Consider the following 22,792-nt stretch of genomic DNA (forward strand, 5'->3'; position numbering starts at 1 on the left):
GCGGACTCCCGGCACATCGTCCCCCCCCCCCCCCGCGCTCGCGGTCTTCTCACTACTCAGGTTAAAGAAACTCCAGCAGCTGTCTATAGTATTGAGTGTCCACTAGAATAGAAATAAAAGCGTTCTAACATCTCACCTGCTTGTTTTTATTAAGGTATGTACACGTATGTACATGTACACTATTTTTATTAATAGAGGTTTCACTACTGAGGTTAAAAATGATATATAAGTTACTTAGATCACTTCTAAATGTTAATGTTTGGTTTATTTCAGTGTTTTATTTGTTCCTGAGTAAACCGGTTTGGCTGTGATTAAAGTTAAGCTTCATAACATGTTACTCACAGTTACATTAAGAGGGGACGGCAGTAAAAACTCCGGACCTGTGACATCATCACGTACGCAGGTGTTCCAATTGTACATATCGCGAGTCCGTGCTCGCGTTCTCGCGTACATGGGCATTGATAAACGGCCCTAGTGAGTAGCCTAAGCCCAACAGAAGTGGATGTAGCTGTGGGTAATGAGAAAAGATGAAAAGGTTGATAACACATTATATGCAGTAAATGCACTGCCCAAGTGTCCCCTCTCCCCACTGCCTCTCAATAAAGAACTTTGTGTTTTCAAGATTGTTAGGTAATCATTTACAAATCTATAATATCTGCATGGACAGCGTTAACTGATGACATTTCCGGCCACATTTGGAATTGGGACAGCCTTCATCACGTCACTGTGGTGTAATCAGCCTTCAAATGGGGTCTCAAAATTGTACCAAAGAACTCTGTACCTCCCTCCATCCAACCACACACTTCTTTGGGTTTGCCATCAGCCCTGCCTGCCTCAGGGAATCCAGGACCGTGACCAACCACTGCACATGCTCCACCGAGGTATCACTATGAATGATGACATCATCCAGGTAGGAAACAGCATATGCAGTGTGAGGACGCAGCTATCGCTACAGGAGGTGCTGAAAAATGGCCGGGGCTTCAAACAAGCCAAACGGAAGTGTGACGAATTGGTACGAACCATACAGAGTGGAGAAGGTTGTTTTTGTCTTTGGACTCTGCAGACAAGGGAACCTGCCAATCAGCTGCGTTTCAAAGTGGTGCTCCATGAGAGTCGTGCACACGGGCAGGGGGGAGAACACATCTGCAAAGCGCTGTTGCAATGCAGGAACATCTGCTTTATTGGAATGTGTGAGATGTTGATCACAATGCATCTTAAACACACTCTCCAAAAATATCATGCCCACAGCACGTTTTTGAGAATAATCACATATTTTTGTCCTTGAAGATCATTTCAGAGTTGTTAATGAGCTGCAGGAACCCTGTTCTGTGTGAGTGGAGAACAGCCAAGTCGCCTCCTCTGATAAACCTCCACATGTACCACTGAAAACAGTTAGATTAGTTTGAATCTGAAATCATGGCTCAAACTACTTGTTGTGAGACCATTTCTTTATTTTTCGCACCAAACTGTTTAATAAGACAAACGTTACACAGAGTTCATCAAATATAACTAACACTTTAACATTATCAGGATTTCATAATACAAACTTTAAATCAACAGGAAAACAGCTGCAGAACATGCGGATCAAAATGAATTCATTAAAAAACAGCACGTGGACTTCAAGGATACAGTAAATCCACTAAAGTGAAAGGAGGAGCCAAAATTTGAAGGAATTTGAATTAAGTAAAAGTCACCTGTGATCTTTAAAATGGTCCTGATGTGTGCTGCTGTTTTTAACTTTCAACATTTCTTTGCTGCCACTGTGAATACGAATGTGTTCTTTCCCCAATTAAATAAAGGTTACACTGACTCACTGCTTCATCTTCTGGTACAAACTGGTATTATATGAAAGCACAGCCCAAAACCAGTTTAGCTTGAGTTTCTTTTTTCTGGACATAAAGTCACAGCAGGTGTTGTTTCAAAGCTGGTGGACAGACAAGGTTATTATCGTTAACGAAAACTAACGAAATAACGAAAACTAGAAGTGAAAAAACATTTTCGTTAACGGAAATAAAAAGGAAAACAAAAAAAAGAAAACTAACTAAAACTGTAATGAGTGTTCACAAAACTAAAATTAACTGAATTTATAGCAAAAATGTGTTTAGTTTTCGTTGATGTGTGCGTGTCATACAATAGTCAAGGGTAAAAATGAAGTTTAGTTTCCAGGTTTTTTCTTGCTGTGTCTCATTATGCCAGCAGGTGGCAGTACGTTAGTCGAGTCGTCTGTGTCGGTGCTCCGTCCACGCGCAGAATCATGTCAGGAAAAGTCTGGAGAAAGCACCAGAGTCCAATTTGGGATTACTTTGAATATGACTTTTTTTTGGATAAAGCAAGTGTCTTGTAGTGGAAAGAGACAAATTATGAGGGACATTTCTAAAGGGAAAAAAATCCCACAAACCTTAAAGTGCACTTGAAAAGCTCACACAAGAAGGCTAACCTAGCTTACCTGGAGAAGGTAAGGGAGCACACTCAACCCTCATCCCCAGAAACAGAAGCTAACCCCAGGCAAGGCAGCGTGATGCATCCCGAGACAACAGGACTGGGATATCTACATAACTGTGTGAGTCAATTGCCTTAACACCCGGTGCTGCAAGAGTTAATAGTCTCATTGGGGCCAAGATATACATTTTATAGTTGCCTGGTATCAATGGTTGTTCATCTGCCTTTATTTATTTATTTAAAGAACCCATAGGTGGGAATGTGAGTTGTCTGTCTCTGCGTGTTAGCCCTGCGACAGACAGGCGACCTGTGCAGGGTGCAGGGTATGGTAGCTGGAATAGCAACATACCCAAGGATAAGCAGAAGAGAATGACTGATATGATGAAACTGGGATTTTGTTACACTTTATTGCAAACACAACTAAAACTATAACTGAAACTAATCAAAACTAAACTGAAACTAAGGATTTTCAAAAAAATAAAAACTAAACTAAACTAGCAAACAATTGGTAAAAACTAATTAAAACTAATATAAAATTGAAAATCTGAAGTCAAAACTAAATAAAAATAAAAACTAATGAAAATTGCAAAACTATTAAAACCCTGTGGACAGATTTAGTTCATTTTGGAGGTTTTAAGAGCAACTGCTGTGAAAATATTTGCAGTTTTGGGAGAAAAGGATTTAAGAGAAGGGATTACCACAGCAAACGATTAAATATGAATGAAGGATGCAGACCTTTTTATTTACCACGGGAATTCACCACTGTTTTCATTATCGGAGTGTACATTCCACCTAGCGCTAATGCTAGGTGGTTAGGGGAACTATATACAAACATCAGTGAACTGCAAAACACACACCCGGATGGACTGTTCATTGTTGCTGGAGATTTCAACCATGCAAATCTCAAGTCAGTGCTTCCCAGATTCCATCAGTATGTGGACTTTGCAACGAGAGGGGAAAACACGCTGGATCTTGTTTACACAAACATCCCCGGCGCATATCGGGCAGAGCCCCGCCCCCACCTTGGCTACTCAGACCACATCTCTGTTATGCTAATCCCAGCATACAGACCACTCGTCAGGCGATCAAACCAGTTCTGAAGCAGGTGAAAACCTGGCCAGCAGGAGCCACCTCTGCTCTTCAGGACTGTTTTGAGAGCACTGACTGGAACATGTTTAGGGAGGCTGCAACCTACGGCGACTTCACTGACTTGGAGGAGTACACGTCAACAGTGTCCAGCTACATCAACAAATGCACCGATGACGTCACTGTCTCCAAGACCATCATCTCACGACCCAATCAGAAACCGTGGATTACTGCGGAAGTGCGTGCACTTCTGAGGACCCGAGACTCTGCCTTCAAAGCAGTAGATAAGGTGGCGCTTAGCAGAGCTAGGGCCGAACTTTCTCGGGCCATCAGAGAGGCGAAGCGTGCACACGCCCAGAGAATCCACAACCACTTCAAGGACAGCGGCGACACACGGCGCATGTGGCAGGGCTTAAAAGCCATCACCAACTACAGGATGACAACACCTGCCTGTGATGGTGACGGCTCCCTTCCAGATGCGCTGAACAACTTCTACGCTCGCTTCGACAGGCAGAACGACGTGGCGGCGAGGAAGTCCACCCCTCCTCCGAACGACCAGGTGCTGTGTCTCACTACAGCTGAGGTGAGGAAAACTCTACGCAGAGTCAACCCATGTAAAGCTGCTGGACCAGACAACATCCCAGGCAGAGTGCTCAGAGAATGTGCTGAACAGCTGGCAGATGTTCTCACCGACATCTTCAACATCTCTCTGAGCAGTGCCGTCGTTCCCACGTGCTTCAAGGCCACCACCATCGTCCCCGTGCCCAAGAAGTCTTCTGTGTCCTGTCTCAATGACTACCGTCCTGTTGCACTTACACCCACCATCATGAAGTGTACGGATCGGGAACTGCACCTCCAGCACCACCACACTGGGCACTGGGGCCCCACAAGGCTGTGTGCTCAGTCCTCTGCTGTTCACACTGCTGACTCATGACTGTGTAGCAACACACAGTTCAAATCACATCATTAAGTTCGCTGATGACACGACCGTGGTGGGTCTCATTAGCAAGAACGACGAGTCAGCGTACAGAGAGGAAGTGCAGAGGCTAACGGACTGGTGTAAAGACAACAACCTGTCTCTGAATGTTGACAAGACAAAAGAGATGGTTGTTGACTTTAGGAGGACACGAGGCGACCACTCACCGCTGAGCATCAACGGCTCCTCTGTGGAGATCGTTGACAGCACCAAATTCCTGGGCGTTCACCTGGAGAAAGATCTCGGATGGTCCCGCAACACCAGCTTCCTGCACAAGAAAGCCCAACAGCGTCTTTTCTTTCTGAGAAGACTGAGAAAGGCCCAGCTTCCACCACCGATCCTGACCACCTTCTATAGAGGAACTATTGAGAGCATTCTGAGCAGCTGTATCAGTGCCTGGTTTGGGAACAGTGCCATATCGGACCGCAAGACCCTACAGCGGATAGTGGGAACAGCAGAGAAGATCATCGGAGTCTCTCTCCCCTCTATTAAGGACCTCTACACCACACGCTGCATCCGCAAAGCCACCAGCATTGTGGCTGATCGGACACACCCCTCTCACACACTCTTCACACTCCTGCCATCTGGAAAAAGGTACCAAAGCATTAGGGCACACACATCCAGACTGTGCAACAGCTTCTTCCCACAAGCCATCCGTCTCCTCAACAAAAAAGGGACTGGACTGATAAACAAACACACACACACACACACACTATCACTCAGCTCAACTCAACTACCTCAAAGCATTGAGACTGGACTTACACATCAATCTGAAAATGCTCTTTTTGCACAATATTTTTATGTTTACTGTTCCTGCACTACCTACATATCAAGTATGTTTACGGTTTCCTTTGCACTACTTACCTAGTTAGAATAGTTAGTTTTAGTTAGATAGTTAGTTTTTGTTAATTTATGTTGTAATTTATGCTAGGTCAGTCTGCCCTGTCTCGAGCTAGCTAGTTTAGTAATTTTCTGTTAATTTATGTTGTAAATTTATGTTGCATGTAGCACCTTGGCCCTGGAGGAACGCTGTTTCGCCTCACTGTGTACAACTGTATATGGCTGAAGTGACAATAAAGCCAACTTGACTTGAGGATTGAAATTTAACTGAGGTAACACATAAAATGAATACAACTACTAAACACTACTGTGTCCTAATGGAACAAAGATCAAAATGTAACAGGGAGAACATTTTAGAGAATTAAAATCCCTCAAAGGAAAAACAAATGAACTTGATATGCATATCTATACATGCAGCTTCCTAAATGTAACATTCAGGATTATTCACTGCAGCTCCAGAAATCAGAGCTACCTCATCAGATCCAAGTGTGACATCAGCTGACACTCTTTACAGGAGATTCCATCTGAACTCTGTGGAGCCTGATCTCAAGGTTTTTAAGTCCGACCCTGAAACCAGAAGAGGATCTTTCTCTCTCTTCAGATTCATTGTGATCCAGTGATTTCAGTCCTGCATGATCAGGCTGATGTTTGCACAGAGCAGATAATGAAGTGAATGTTTTTGCACATTGGTAACAGTGAAACAGTTTATTTACAGTGTGGAATTGTTTGTGTTCGGAGTATGAACTGAGATTCCTGAAGCTCTTGTCACACTGGTCACAGCTGAAGTTCACTTCCATGTGTGTACGTTCTTGTTTGTTACGATGACCTGATTGTGAGAAGCTTTTGTCACAGTGTCTGCACTTGTATGGTGTCTCTCCTGTGTGGATTCCCTAATGCTTTTTCATTGAGCTCATGTCCAGTGGTGAAGGATGACCCACACTGGTCACATATGTGCTTTTTGACCCCACTGTGGAAGAGTTCATGTATTTTTAATGTACTTGGTGTGTGGAAGCCTCTCCCACATTCTTTGCAGTAGTTCATTTTGTCTCCAGTGTGTCTACGTTGATGAGGTTTTAGGTCCCGTTCATGACTGGAAGCTTTTCTACAAAGGTCACAGAGAAACTCTTTCCCACCACCACAGTGACGACAGGGCTGAGAACTGGATCCATGTGCTTTGCTCCACTTCTAAACAAAGACAGGGTAAGTCAGGGAATTCCTTCAACGTTTTTATCCTGAACGTCACCTGAAATAAAAAGCATCTCTGCCAACGTCCAATTACATTTTACTGTTTACATTATAACACTCAGCTTATCGGACAAAGATGACTCTTCATTTTTCCAAACAGTTCATTCAGTGTAACTCCATAGGTTTACTGATCAGACTTGTTCCAAACAATCAGGTTAAAATTACTAGATAAAAATAAATACATACCTCACAGTAACTGCACTTGTAGAGTTACTTTCTGGTGTGGATCTGTTGGTGTTTTTTTAGCTGATGTGGAGATTTAAAAGACTTCTCACACAGGTCACATTTATAAGGTCTCTCCTCAGTGTGGCTAAACATGTGTTGTTGTAACTGTGCATCTGTTGTAAACAGTTTCCCACACTGATCACAGCAGTAAACATCATTTCCTGTGTGAATCCGGAGGTGACTATTTCGGTAGTGTTTGTCGCTGAAACTTTTTCCACAAAAGTCGCAGCTGTACGCCTTAATTCCAGAGTGGGTAACTAGATGCCTCTGTAAGTCGCTATTTAGAGCAAAAGCCTTACCACACAACTCACAGCTGTGTGCTTTAACTCCACTGTGGATGAGTTGGTGTTTTTTTAAGTGTGCAGCCAGGGTAAAAGACTTTCCACACAACTCACAGCTGTGTGCTTTAAATCCACTGTGGATGAGTTGGTGTGTTTTTAAGCCTCCAGCCTGGGTAAAAGACTTTCCACACAAGTCACAGCTGTAAGGCTTAACGCCACTGTGGATGAGTTGGTGTGTTTTTAAGCTTCCAGCCAGGGTAAAAGACTTTCCACACAAGTCACAGCTGTACGGTTTAACTCCACTGTGGATGAGTTGGTGTGTTTTTAAGCCTCCAGCCTGGGTAAAAGACTTTCCACACAAGTCACAGCTGTATGCTTTAACTCCACTGTGGATGAGTTGGTGTGTTTTTAAGCCTCCAGCCTGGGTAAAATCCTTCCCACACTCATCACAGCTGTAGGTTTTCTCTCCCTTTCTTCTGTGAGGTTTGTCGGCCTCCTGAGAGCGCTGACTTCTTGCTCCATGTTGGTCCTGCAGTGACAGAGATACAAACAGAGGCAGTGAGTGAAATGCAGTCGTGGAACAAACTGAAACTCCCTCCATCAGTGGAATCAAACATGTCAAAAAACACATTGTAGCTGTGTTACCACCACCTTCTGGTGATAGTATCACATTACAATGATGTGCTACAATGAGAGTTGTAATGAAAATGACATTATTGAAGAAATATTGATCAGTAGAGAAACTCTTTTACTTCAGAAAAAATCCAAATGATGATATTGTTGTTTCAATGTGTGTAGAGAAAATATGATCTTTGTATTTTCTTGTAACTTGTGTGGTTTTTGGTTGTGAATGTAGATTCTGTATATATGGAGGAGCCCAGGATGGAAAAGATAAAGCTGCTGTTAATGGGTTTTTAAAAACCAACCAGCTGTACACACATTTTCAATAACAGTGTAACTGTGATGTTTTTCTCACCTTTTGTGTTGAAGTCATTGTTTCCTCTGTAGTGGCTGAGCTGAGTCCAAATGGCTGAAATTGTTCTGCTGCTGCACCACCAGACTCTTCTCCTCCTGTTACTCAGCTGGGACACAAAAAGGATATATGTGTATTTTATTCCTGACAAAAAGAAGCAGAGCAAATAAACATGACTAAACTCCTCAGTGACAACAATACATATGAAGCTTCAAGGTGAAACCCCAGAAGCAACTACAAAAAGAAAGTCATCAGTTGCCTACAAGAACTTGAAAGGAAAAACCACTGACCCCCTGCATGTCATCGCCTTTACCCAGGGGATGCTACACCCTGTATATATGGACTTCCATAGACCCACAAAGACGGAGTCCCGATCAGTCTCAATGGTAGCAGTATAAACTCAGCCAGCTACAACATTTCAAGCACCTCATTACCATCCTAGCTCCCCTAGGATGGTAATGAGGTTTTTAAAAAACATTTCGAAACTCACTTTGTTAATGTGGAATTCTAAAATTATTTTACAAATGGAGAATTTATTCTACAATTCATCATCTAAGAATTCTGTATTTCGATGTGTGTCTTATTTAATGAATCACTTCAATGTAAGCAGCTATCTCCTGGAAGTTTTCAGTCTTTTGAATATGTGGCTTTACAGCTGAAGGCCCCATCCAATGTTGTGTTTCTTAATGTTTACAGGCCTCCCAAATACTGCACAGACTTTTTTTAATGAACTCAGTGAACTGCTGTCTGTGATCTGTGTTGATTTCGACTGTGTAATTATTGTTGGGGATTTTAACATCCATGTGGACAACCCTCGGGACAAAGGGACTAAAGACCTGAGTAACACTCTGGGCAACTTTGGGCTGACTCAGCATGTAACAGAGGCCACACATAATAGAGGACACACTCTTGACCTACTGATCTCCAAGGGCCTGAGCATTTCAAAGGTTACTGTGTCTCATGTGGGCCTGTCTGATCATTACTGTGTTTTCTTTGAAAGTAAAATTTCAGCCCACATAAATATATCAACAGCAGTGATCACAAAACGGTGTATAACTGAACACAGTAGTGAGATCTTTAACCAGGTCTTCCCCTTAACACCTGACCTGTCCAGAGGTTCAGTCAATGAGCTCGTCACTAGGTTCAATGCTAAAATGTTAAATGTAATGGACACTATTGCTCCCATTAAGGTGAAGGTTATCTCTGGAAGGAAAAAGTCTCCATGGAGAAACTCCACACTGGTGAAAAATGAAAAAAGAGAGTGTAGGAAAGCTGAGCGCAGATGGAGAAAAACAAACCTGCAGGTTCATTATGACATCTATAAAGAGAAACTTCACAATTATAATTTACAACTGAGGAGTGCAAGGAGGTCCTACTTCTCTGACATCATCACCAAAAACAGTCATAATGCTCGGGTCCTATTTTCTACAGTTGACAGGCTAACAAACCCTCCTGTGTCAGTGGCAGCTGAACTTCATTCGACCACGGCCTGCAATGACTTTGCCAAATTCTTCACAGAAAAAAATCCAAAAGATTATACAAGCAATTGGTACATCAACAGAAGATTCAGGATATGTACTGTGTCCACCGAAAAACTGTCTAAACACCATCGAACAGTTTCACCCTATAAACTTTGGCACTTGCAAACGTGAGTCACTTCATCAAAATGAAAAGTCAGTTGTTCAAAATAAGGAGTCAATGCTTCAAAAGCAAGTCCCGTAATCAAAACAGATAATATATTCATCAAAAGCAAGTACTTATATCAATCAAAGTGTCTGGGCTGTCACAATTACAAGTCAGTACACCAGCACCTTTGGTCACAAAATCAAATGGTTTGAACATGTTCTCATTGTGACGGATTTCTTTGTAGGTGCTTCCCAATGACATGTCAAGTCTGAAAACCATAAATTGTAAAGGAAACTCAAGACACTTCATATGCACTCTTGATAATATTCAATTGAAACTGTGCACAGCATTGTGCAACTGGGGAAATACAGTAAATCAAACATTTTACAGCAAACATAAACTCACTTAGATAGTAAACCTTACTGCAGTAGTTATGAAACAAAAAAACCCTGAAAAACAGACACTGCTGCATATCAATCATTGATATCTAGATGCTCCCGTCTTTCTGCCCACATATTTGCATCAACATCACAGCAAATGTCAGCTCTATCGTTGCATCGAGGAAAGTATCTTCTGGAGTGTCGAATCCACCCTCTGCAGGACTCTGCTGTGATGTCATCACAAGCTTTTGTAGATTCAGTATGCACCTCATGCCAATCCTGTCTGTTGATTTACATTATATATATACTTGTAGAGTAGGGGATACTGTAACGCGATTCACCTATGACTGGGTAGAAGAGGCTTTTCATTGGTTGCAAGTAAGAGTAACACACACCAATTTTCATTAGTGTGAGATAAGGTTCACCTGAGAAAAGTAATTTATGGAGATTTTCATGGAAACTCCTTAAAAATAGGGTTTTCAAAATGGGTGTACAAATTGTTTGACAAGATGTTCAACAATTTTGAGTGCACTGACACAAGCAATGAAATGAAGACTATTAGTTGTATGGACAATGACTATTCAGCCGGTACAAGTATAAATAATTGTGACATTCATGATAGAAGCAAGGAGATAGTGATGAATAGAAAGTCAAAAGTGACCATTCTTTAGATATTTGTACTTACTCAACTGCTTCATGTCCAAAGGCATTTGCCTTGAAATGAACATGAAACCGCCACAAGGTTGTGCCAAAGCGACTACATGTTGTGGAGGTTGAACTAACTATTGTGCAAAGTTTAATTCTGTTGTGAGAAATGCACCAAAGCAACTGAGAAAAACTAAAACAGAATAACTGCTATGATGCCTTCCAGTCAGGTTTTAGACAAAACCACAGCACTGAAACCGCTCTGACCAAAGTGTTTAATGACATATGTCTGAATACAGACAGTGGAAAAATGTCAGTCTTAGTTTTACTGGAACTGAGTGCAGCATTTGATACAGTTGACCACAACATATTACTCAAACGACTGGAGAATTGGGCAGGTCTTTCAGGAACTGTACTAAACTGGTTCAAAACATACTTAGAAAACAGGTAACTTCACATCTGAGCAGACAAGTATCACATGTGAAGTTCCCCAAGGTTCCATCTTGGGACCCCTTCTGTTTAACATTTACATGCTCCCACTGGCACAGATTATAAAGAACAACAAAATAAACTATCATAGCTATGCAGATGACACACAAACATATATCACAATGTCACCAGGAGACCGAGGCCCTGTACAGGCTCTTGGTAAAAGCATTGAGGAAATTAATGACTGGTTTTGCCACAATTTTCTCCAGCTAAACAAAAACAAAACTGAATAATCTTTGGTGCCAAAGAAAAACGATTACAGGTCACCAGAGAACTTCAGTCTATACACCTAAAAACCACAAACCAGGCGAGAAATTTGGGTGTAGTGATGGACGCAGACCTAAACTTAGAAAAACACATTAAGACAATAACAAAATCAGCTTACTATCACCTCAAGAATATTTCAAGGATAAAAGATCTGATGTCTCAACAGGACCTGGAAAAACTAGTCCATGCATTCATCTTTAGCACATCAGTCCAGCTCTGAGGTCTTTACATTGGCTGCCTGTCCGTCAGAGGATAGACTTTAAAGTTCTGATGCTGGTCTATAAAGCTCTGAATGTTTTTGGGACCAAACTATATCAGTGACCTCCTGACCCAGTATGAACCTTCCAGATCCCTCAGGTCTGGATCTGGTTTTTTATCAGTTCCCAGAGTCAGAACCAAACACGGAGAAGCTGCATTCAGCTTTTATGCTCCATATATCTGGAACAAACTCCCAGAGAGCCTCAGATCAGCTGAAACACTAAGTTTATTTAAATCCAGGTTGAAGACTCACCTATTCTCAGCTGCATTTGAATAAAACACCAAATCCACACTTAAGTTTAAATTTCTAAACTTAAATTTTAACTACTGATTTTATCTACTGTTCTGATTTTATCTACTGTTTTCTTTTAATCAATTCTAATCATGCTTTTTATTTGTTTTTGTTTTTAATGTCCCTGTAAAGCACTTTGAATCACCTTGTTGTTGAATTGTGCTATATAAATAAACTTGCCTTGCCTTCCCTTGCCTTGTGTGGCTATTGTGGTTCTCCATATGGTGGTACAAATAGAGGACATAGAGGAAGTGGCACACATCACGAGGGGGTACATGTTGAAGGTGTTAACAACACACAGTGTGGTTGGCTAGGTTAACTCACAAGCAGAATTTAGCTGTGCCTGACTACAATAGAGACTTTCTTCTTTAGATGTTTCTGAAACAAGAAGGTGTAGTAAACAGATTTGTTTTAGAAAAAGGGGAAAGGAATTAAAACGACATACATAAGCACAGACTGTTTTAATCCTACTAACACATACACACACATGCAATGAAGCTCATGAATACCAGATGGTATTTTAAGCCTGTGTTTCTGATTATCATCTTGTTCGGTTCACTTAGTGAGATGAGAAGCGATATATGAACTAGTGGACTAATATTATATTAGGAAAGATGACTGAATGATAGCAGGGGTGAACAGAATGCAGCAGAGGGTTTAAATGAGTGAGACTAACAGATTCTTAGTTTCTTGTTCCTGATGATCAGATAAATGATAAGTTTAAAATCCAGTTAAGGAACGAAGAAATAAAGAAGGTCAAAGATTTTAAGTTTTTAGGAATAATTTTTGATTTACGTCTTAAATTTGACAAGCATGGAAAGAAGATTGCTAAGATGGTCAAGGCTAATCTGAATTGTTTTGAGTTAATTCAGCACCATATACCTGCTTCAGCTATGGGCAGAAATCTGTGCCATTAGAAACTGAATTTGAATAAGTTAAATTTGAATTTGAATTGCTCAGATTGAATCTGAATTGTAACTTGAATAAATGCTTTTGAAAACTGAATTTGAATTAGTCTAATTTGAAATTGAATCTATGGTTTGAAAATGATCATCACTAAATTGAAATTGAATTTTATATATTGAAAATGAATTCATTTGCTCTGAAACTGCATTTTATCCTTTAAAAATTCAACTCTCAAATAATTTCAGTTTCACTCTCACCATTCAGTTTCAGTTCTACAATTCAATTTCATTTCCAAAATTCAGTTTTTTGGAACTTACATCCGGTTCCGGGTCAAGCGCAGATTAATAGAACTACGTTTTACTAGCAGACCGAAAGTGTTACTGGTGGGAATCTACAGCGTCTTGAGCTGAATTAAGACTTCAGAAGTCATTCGTCATGTCGAATGACCAGCGGACAAACTCTCAGGTTGGTAATAAATGTATTACATGTATAAGAACAAGCGTCATGTTAACAAATGATAGCCGTACAGTAACTTTTATGCTTATTGTAGCTGTTAGCTAAAAACGCTAATTTAGCGTAGTTTGCCCTGAATTCAGCTTTGACAAACAAATATGATCGACTGTTTCTAGTAGAATTTCAAAGTTGTCATCTTGTACCCTCTCAGAGCCCTGTATGCTTGCAGAGACCCCTACAGTAGGGAAACAGGCAAAACGGTGTCCAAACCTTTGTATTTTAGCTTTATTTATGTCTTACACAGCATCCCAACTCTTTAGCTAACTTAATAACTTTAGCTAAAGTGAGTAGTTAGTCTAATTCATTAGTGCAGCATTACTGGATCACCTGTTTGAAGTGATCAACACCCTAGACAAACGCTACACAGTGCCGTCCTGCGACTATTTTTCAAATGTTGCACTACCTGTTCTATACACGCAGTGTCGGACAAGGGTGGAGACGGAATTACAAGCAGTACAACATTTTGCTGCAACGACAGACTTATGGTCCAGCCAAACTCAGCGTTATATTTTGTTAATAATTGTGGTTTACATTTTAAGAAACATAGCTGTTACCTACCTCTCTCATCACCTTACACACGGAAAGAATACTGTTCAAAATGTTATTGTTAGAAGTATTTTAAGGTTTTGTATGTAAGAGTAGACAAGTGAGACATTGATTGTTTTTATGTTCAGTCTCAACTGTTAGGAAGTTGATGTGCAGTTAATAAGTGCAATAAATATTTATATTGGAAAAGAAAATCGTGAGAGAATTGTGATCTCAATTCTAAGCAAAAAAATCGTGATTCTCATTTTATACAAAATCGTGCAGCCCTGGCATCATTGTCACATTTTAGAGAAATATAATCTACTTAGTTTTAGGAGTTTTAATCATTTGTGTTTTCTTAAATTAGTCTTTAAATGTATAAATAGGATGGCCCCAGAGTGTCTTAATAGATACATCCAGAGACAAGATAGTAATCGTATTACGAGAAGCATGGTGAACGGAAACTGCAAGATATCACATCGCAGATCTAAATTTGGTCAGTCGGCATTTTACATAAAGGCTTGCAATCTGTGGAACACACGTCCAACCAAAATCAAATTGATTACAGACATCAGATCCTTTCCATTGAAGGTTAAAGCTTGGTTAAAGGGAAATCAGAGATGTAGTCATTTTAACTAATGATTTTATTTTTATTTATTGTCTATTAATTCTAGTTGTATTTACGATGTATTTTGGCTTTATGAAAATGTATGTATGGTAAAGTGTACTTATTTTCATTGTAAGCCCAACAAGGGACAATTGTTGAAAATTAGCAATAGCTATAAACTTGTGTGCGTTACATCACTTTCATGTTTTGTACTTGGACTATGTCAAACTGCATTGTCCTTTTTAAATAAATTTAAATTCAAATGTGTGGGGGAGGCTTTACCATGACATACACCTGGTTACATGGGAAGAAACTTATTATCTAATAGGACATTAGGGTTGTGTGAAATGTGTGTGGCTGGTGGATGGATGTTTTGGGGATTTATTTGGCGGCTACATTTTTTTTTTTACCAAGTGGAACCTGTCAATAAGTTTTGGTTTGATTTATCAGTTTAAGGAGACGAGTATGCTTTGGGAAGTCCTAAAACTAGACTTTCGTATTTTTATATTTTGTAGTATTTTCTTTTTTTCTTTTCATGTTTGAGGAGTGCACTGAGACTGGACTGATAATGGGGACAAATGGTTCACTGACTTGACATTGATGCGCAGATTGCACCTACTCCAAGCAGAGAAGGAAAGGGTGGATGTATGTATGTTTTTCCAGGAGCAGGAAGATGACAGCGACATCCTAGGGTCCCATGAGCTTGTGGGCCATGCAGACTTAATCTTGTAGTTGTTCATTTCTGTGTGTATTTACCAGCGCTGTGTTATTCATGTTGTAGTGCCACATTTCTTTTTTTATAAATCATAACACATTAGTAATAGTAATATTATTTCCTCACTTTAGTGTTCACCAGTTGTATACATGCATGTAGAATGTTATCACAAGTGGGCCCCATGTTATTGCACCTTCACAGTGGACCCATCGTAGACTGGAAGACATCCTGCTTTAAGGGAGGTGACAGCAAAAATCGTTTTTAAATACTGAAGCTAGCCCTCCACCTCTACCATTGGTCTGGGGAGAGCTGAAAAATGAACAATCGGGGCGAAGGAGTTCCGAGAAAGAAGAAAACTCACCGCGTCCAAGCCAAGTTTCCATCAGGAATATAAAATCCAGTCCCGACAAAATATAAAAGTCATCTAGGATGAAAGTCAGCCAATCAGCTGATCATTGATCAGTTTCATGATTGAAGTAGCAACAGGAGATCCTCACAGATGCTGTCTTTACAAAAGATAAAAATAAAAACTAGGCCATTGTTTATTGGCAGACCAAGACTGTGATGATAAAAGGCTTGATTTTCGACTTAGTGTTTTTAGTGATGACACTTCTGGCAATATGACGTTTTTGTTTATTTGCCGAACATATCTCCAAAAATGCACATCATTGTTGAGAAACTTCACAGCACAGCACACTGGTTTTGCATGCGTGAGGTCGGGTCCAGGATCCAAGACTACGACAGAATGGCCAATCAGCTGATCATTGATCAGTTTCATGATTGAAGTAGCAACAGGAGAGGGAAGGGGAGAGAAGAAGAGGCAGTCGCTCCATATATCGGTTGTTAAGCTTAGTGTGGGAATGCTTTCTTGATTTCTCCGGGACAGATTTCTCTGAGATGAAATGCTGGTTTCGTAGCGACGCTCCAAATGCTCCACCAGACCACCGACAGCTCTCTTACGCCACAGCCGCTCTATCACGTGACGCATGCTGCTCCGACGTGCTAAGGTTATGAGCTGGGTTACGCTATGCCGCAAGTTTTTGTGAAGTCCTTTTGTGATATTTAAAAGATCGGATTAAATTTTGAATTTCTTTTCGATAACCGATCGAGTAATTTAGGTGAGTATCGGACCAATACGTAATATCGGATCTGTCCGTCTCAAATCTCCACTGCAGGGGCAGAATAATCCCCTAGTCTGTGGAAAAACATATCTCAGGGCAGTCTACCCCTGAGATTGAAGCAAGAAGAGGAGGAAGAACGCAGAGAATCACCCAACACGGAAGACACTGAGTGTTAAATTACAACAGAGGTTCTAGTTTTAGTACAGAGAGAAGAAAGAGACACAGGTGAAGATGGTTTTGTGGGGGAGCAAAACACACTTAGCCAGATTAGTGTGTTTAGTATGGGACTGACACTTGTAGAGCATATTTTAATGGAATAGACGTGGACTACATTGAAGTGGAAACACCAGCTGAATTGTGTGAGTGTAGCCTGTGGCTATGTCAACACTAACGCGTTTTTGTTTGAAAATGCATCGTTTTCTCTCCATTTTGGCATCCGGTCCACACTGAGACGGTGATTTCGCTGATGGAAAGCGCAGTGGCTTGAAAATGCTCTTGGAAACGAAAACTTTCTAAAACGATGATGCATGTTAACCTTATGAGTTAGTTGTTTTGTTTGCTCTCAATTTTGACAGTCCTATTAAAGATTAATATCAGTCTGTACATGCTGCAGATTTCTTGAAATTATTTAACTCTCAATCACTTTTGCAACTTTTTACTTTTGTTTTACTCACAGCAACAAGTGCACCTCATTATTAGTCCATTTAAAAAAACTGTGCTTTTCCTCAACATTTTGCTGCCACGTTTCAAAGAGCCGGTGTTCTGGGAATTCATCCTACCTGACATACCATCCTAACCGTTGCTTCTGCACATGCACCAAACCATCCTACCTTTGTTAATCTGAGCTACAAGCATACTTTAACAGCTAAAATTCAGTGGTGAACCATCCTACCTTTGTCCATAACAGCTAGAAACATACTCTGATGGGTAAAATTAAGTGCCATCCATGATACCTTTGTGAATGTTACCTACAAGCATACTTTAACGGGTAAAATTAAGTGGCAAACTATCCTGGCGTTTTGAATATGAGCTACAAGCATACTCTGATGGGCAAAGTTAAGTGGCAAAGTGTCATACCTACTTAAATTTGTGCTGGAATTACTCTGTGACAGCAGAAATGTGCATAAACTACTTATGGTAGGACGTTTTGCCAAAGTACGATGGTTTGTCAGAAAACCAGAACGTAAATAAGCAGCAGACAGAAATGAGGCAGGTCGAATCTTCTTGCGTTTCACGCATGCGCAGTACTGGCATGTAAGCGTTTTCAGCCGTTTCAATGTGGACGCGCAACGCTGTGAAAACGACTGAAAATGCTAGTGTGGACATGGAATGTTTTCAGAAGAGAACGCCGTTTTCCAATCTATCGGGCTAGATTCGTAGCCCGACGCAGCCTCACTCTTCTCTGAACTAGAGCAGGGCGATATGGCCAAAAATATTTATCATGATATATATTTGAAAATTTGCGATAACGATATAACTGACGATATAATTGACGCGAGACAAAATACAACTCCACAACTTTACTAGCGCAAAAAAAACCCATTCATGTATTTTCACTTAAACAAGTAGCTGTTTTATGTGCATTAAAGCTATATAAAAATTTAAGCGTGCAAATGAAGTTTAACCAAAAGGCATTTCCAGTAGAAATGGGCTGACATATCCTGAGCATAACCATGTATAATATCCACTGAAGTTAAAAGAGGTGCTTTGCAACATGAAACCACAGTGTGCCAAATAAAAAAAGTCAAATGCGTATTTTTCAGACCATAAGGTGCACGGGATTATAAGGCACATTAAGAGAAATAAAGCAGTCAGATAAATCAAACTTTAGTCAACTCATTCTTCTTGCTTCCTCCACTTCTGTACCATTGATTCATTAATGCTGTATTCTATCACAGCTGCTCTATTCCCATGTTGTTGCAGTATATTATTGACTAACCTCATATTGTGGATGGATTGTCTCAGTTGTTCTCCTGACTGAAGTTTGGTCCGTTTACAGCATCCTGCCATGCGATTGCATTTGTCTCTAACCCTCAGGAACCCTCATGTTAACTTTTATCGAGTGGAAAAGTGTTAGCGTTGATTCCTCCAGCTTCACTGTTTATGTTATGCTAACATAGCTGTGTCGCTAGCGATCACGTAGCACATCATTATAAACCAGCTAGTCCAACTTCAGTAACCCTACAAACGTCACTGCTGTTTAGTTTCCTGTCTTCATTTATGTTGGAAGTGATAGCAGAGCTGTACGTTTGAATTATTTCAGAAATCTCTCAGTCAGAACATGCTATATCATGCTCAGGTAACTAGCGAGCTAACTTCCGCTAACTTCCTGCTAGCTTCTAACTCCGTTAAGTGTAATAAATTCTGTTTTCATGGATGCCTGGATGTTAAACTTCATAGTTACACTTGGTAAAGCAGCAATGCTGATCATTTTATTAAAGATGAAAGAATTTAGACAGTTTTTTTAACTCTCAGTGATGCTGCAGTGTTTGTTTGACTTTGGGACCTGAAACAGACGGAGTTTAGGACCGAGATTACTCCAAGATTTACGAGCGCCTTAGTCCCACAAATACGGCAATAACGACGCCCGCTTGCATGTTCTATAAAAAAACTGTGCTTTGTTGTGTATCTGACGGACAAACACCAAACCAGTTCCACATCACTGAAGTGGCACTATTTTTACAAACTAATTCTGGTTCATCCGCTTCACTCAACGATCCGCTTTCTCCCTTCTCATTCTCCGTTGCCGCCATGCTTTTTTTGGCCATGTGCGGATGAAAACAAAGGCACTGCGCATGCGTGTTTTACCCATCTTCTATCGCGATATTTCATTTTCTTATCGTTGCCCAACATTATACCGGTATTACCGTGAACGGTATAATATGGCCCAGCCCTACTCTGAACCTCTTCACAATAAACTGTGAACAGATACCGAGGAGAGCAGCAGAAGACCTCATCCAGGAGCTGTTGAAGTACGATTCTTTTTGATGGTAGCAATCAGGTGGAGACTTTTACTTCCAAAATCAGACGTCTTCATTTGTGCTGGCAGCAGGGGCGATATTGGCCCATTTTTGGCGGTGCTTCAGCCAGAGCGATGGCGGCTGAGACGCAGCGGAGCGGAGGTTGAGTGTCTGGCTTAAAACAGGACATGTTAGCTGCATTTAACCTTCAGTTACTCTTTATATAGTTAGGTAGGACTCAGACCATGTTTCTTTTTAGCAGAAAAACATCACACCCAGGTAACCTGCAGTGTTGAAAACGTCTTTTCCGACGATGTTTGCTACTCTACAATCCGTCCTACTCTGTAGTAACATCAGCCACATCTGACCGTCCTGTTGATCCCATTGAAATTTATATAGCCTATTTAAAATCTAAAACTTAAGATTGTCTGTAGCCTACTGTTGTTACCACTGTCCTGTTTGCAATGGATACTGAGAGAGGACTTTTTGTTAGTGATCTTAATAGAATTGTTTTCATATTAATATAAATTTTCATCTAATTGAATACAAGCTATTTGTGTATGATTGTCAGTGCAAAGAGGGAGAGAGGAAAGAGGAACGTGAGGAGAAAGTACAAGGTCAGGAAGAACCAGGTAAGAAAACAGACAACTGACAGGCAAAACAGAAACTGTTAAACTGACAAAGAGACAAAACCTGATTTTGCTCACACAATCTGGAAGTTGTGTCCTCCCTATATTACAGCTGCTATACAGAATCTGCAAAACAAACTGGGTTGAAACATTTTTGACCCTCTTTAACAACATTCCAACATAACATTATCATTGATTGGGGATTTTAAAATTAATTATGTATTTTATGTGGTTCAGCCACAACTCTATTAAAACCAAAAATAGGTAGGCCAACTTTTGGACCATCTAGTTGTCTGTATGACTGCCGCAGTACATACATCACATTTGCTCACTATCAGAAAGTGCCAAACGGTTCCCTGGTGGAGTGAGGAGCTGTAAAGAGAAGCAGAGCGCTCTGTTTATATTCTAAAAGTGTTTTCAGCTTGTTTCAAAGATTCTGTACTGCAGCTTTAAATGTTTTCCAAAAGCACACATACACTTATCAGTGTTTCTCAAACTTTTTACAGTGTGTACCACCTGATAAAACTGTCAAGCTCTCCCAAGTACCACTATGAAAGCATGAAACTCATAAATCTTACAACACAAAATTATTATTATTAAATTAGTAAAATTAGTATCTGCACTAAAGATTTTTCCATACATTGTATACATTCTACCACAGGCAAAGTTGCCTCCATTCTATAGTTTTTATTAATATTTTGTAATAATTTATTCTGTTTTGGGAGTGTTTTTTAATGTTTCTGTATTATACTTTATACACATTAAAAGTTAATCTCTGTCCAGAAAATGCACTCAGTTTACTTTTTACTCACTATGAGCATCATTCATTATTCTCCCCCAGTAATTAAGGTCAGGATATGTATTTTTTTTATTCCAATCCATTCTTCTTTTGCAGCAACAACATTTAAGGATGCAGGGACTGACAGAGACAGGTTTACCTTGCCTGGCTGGGCAGCTCTCTGGGTGCTCAGCACCCCCAAAGCTCTGATCCTAGAATCGCCCCTGGCTGGGAGTAAATAAAATACAGACGCATCTGGAGATCATCCTATGAAGTCCTATTCTAAAGTCTAAACACATCTTTATAGGGTAAGGGGGGACGAGCGGCGGGGGTAGCCCTTTGGCACCCCTGCTCTGTAGGCTTCCACTGCTCTCTCTCTATTATTCACCCTGGGGTTGCCCTCCCCCAGGCTTGTACCTGTGGCTTCCTGTCCTGGGGGTGGGGGTTGGCTGTTCTCCTGCCCTGCACCCTTTTGTTCATATTCAAACACTATTTTTCTGTATGTATTCTTACCCTCTAGCAACCGCCATAATATAATGTTGCAAGCAATCACGAACTCTACAGTCTGACTAACTCCAGTGTATACCAAGCAATCTATTATTCTCAACAGAGATAAACTCAACATAAACTGAACCCACATTAAAGTTAGCTCGGTGCTTACCTTTAGATGAGCCCACAAACCGAGAGAAACTCCGTGATGAAGCTGGAAGTCTTTCCAAGCACAGGAAACAGATCAGGGAGCAGAGACCCACGTGGTTCACGCTGATCTCAGCTACAATCCAGGAGACAAGGGTGTGCAGATCGATGCAGATATCGATCCAAACGTTGGTAGTGGTATTTGTTCCTGTAAGTTCACTACTTTACTCCCGTAAAGCAGCTCTCTTTGCTCGACTCCTCTCCTGCACACACACTTTGCTCCGCCCACTTTACCGGCTCTGCTGTGATTGGTGGCTGTGCGGTCACGTGACTCAGCTGCACAAGGTATCCAAGTGGGGAGTTATTTCAAAATTAGCGCCTATCTTATGGAACGCCAGGACTGCCATAATGAAATACTTAAATACACTATTAAATAATTAATTAAATGTGGCAGTATTTAATTAAAATTGGAATTAATTAATTAAATAAATAGTTATGACACATGTAATTAATTAATTATTGACACATTTCATTAATTATTTATGTATTTCACATTTTAATTAATTATTGACACATTTAATTAATTATTTAATGATATATTTATTTATTTCATTTTGGCAGTCCTGGCACCTGGCTCTCATCATGAATTAATTTTATCTGTCAGCCTCACCCATCAAACTCAGGGGGCGGGGTTAACGCTGCCCAGGCAGCTTCTCTAACATTTGATTGGTTGCCGTGCAAAGTAAGTCGAAACAGGTCGATCCTAGATAATCGATTGCTTCTGTAGACTTGAGGCAGCCGTATCCCAGAATGCATTTCAAATCACAAGCAGTGTAGTTTTAAAATACCCCGTTTTTCTGTCACTAGTGATGGCCAAATGAAGCTTTCTGAAGCATTGAAGCTTGTATTGAAAAACGGTTCATTACTCAAAGCTTTTCAACACAGTTCTCTCTGGTGACATCTGGTGGCCAAAAATATGAAGAGCAGCTTGAATCCACAAAATAAAAGCAACTGCTTCATAATGACTGCCCACTCTACAGAGCGGAGTTCTGTCTGATATTGGGCTGCTGTTGTGTTGCTTTGAACGTGTATTTTTTGGTGTTAAAAAATGTGGTTTATTTGTTTAATAAATAATTTTGACCAGTAAACCTTCCTTGTTTAAACATGCTCCATGGTTTGGTCTTTCTTTGCTTGTGACTTCTTGATGTTGGTAAATACAATAATTGAAAAATACCACGTTACATATAACATACATATAAAAATGCACATTATGGAGTATGCTTCTGCTGTGAGGTCCTGCCTCCATGTACTTATGCAATTAATCGCTAGACGGGTATATTTATAAATAATATTATATTAGGGAAATTTTCCTATGCATAT

At 40.4% G+C, this 22,792-nt stretch overlaps 1 long non-coding RNA gene across 1 annotated transcript; it reads right to left on the reverse strand.

The window, feature by feature from the left end:
- Positions 1-7,562: 7,562 nt before the first annotated feature.
- On the reverse strand, positions 7,563-21,494 carry LOC109199723 (uncharacterized). Its single transcript, XR_002060036.2, has 3 exons — positions 21,438-21,494; positions 8,069-8,174; positions 7,563-7,621 (listed from the first exon to the last, which is right to left on the reverse strand). It is a non-coding gene; the product is annotated as an uncharacterized LOC109199723 (long non-coding RNA).
- Positions 21,495-22,792: the final 1,298 nt, after the last annotated feature.

This window comes from Oreochromis niloticus, unplaced genomic scaffold (genome assembly GCF_001858045.2).
Source record: "Oreochromis niloticus isolate F11D_XX unplaced genomic scaffold, O_niloticus_UMD_NMBU tig00002136_pilon, whole genome shotgun sequence".
NCBI classification, from domain to species: domain Eukaryota; kingdom Metazoa; phylum Chordata; class Actinopteri; order Cichliformes; family Cichlidae; genus Oreochromis; species Oreochromis niloticus.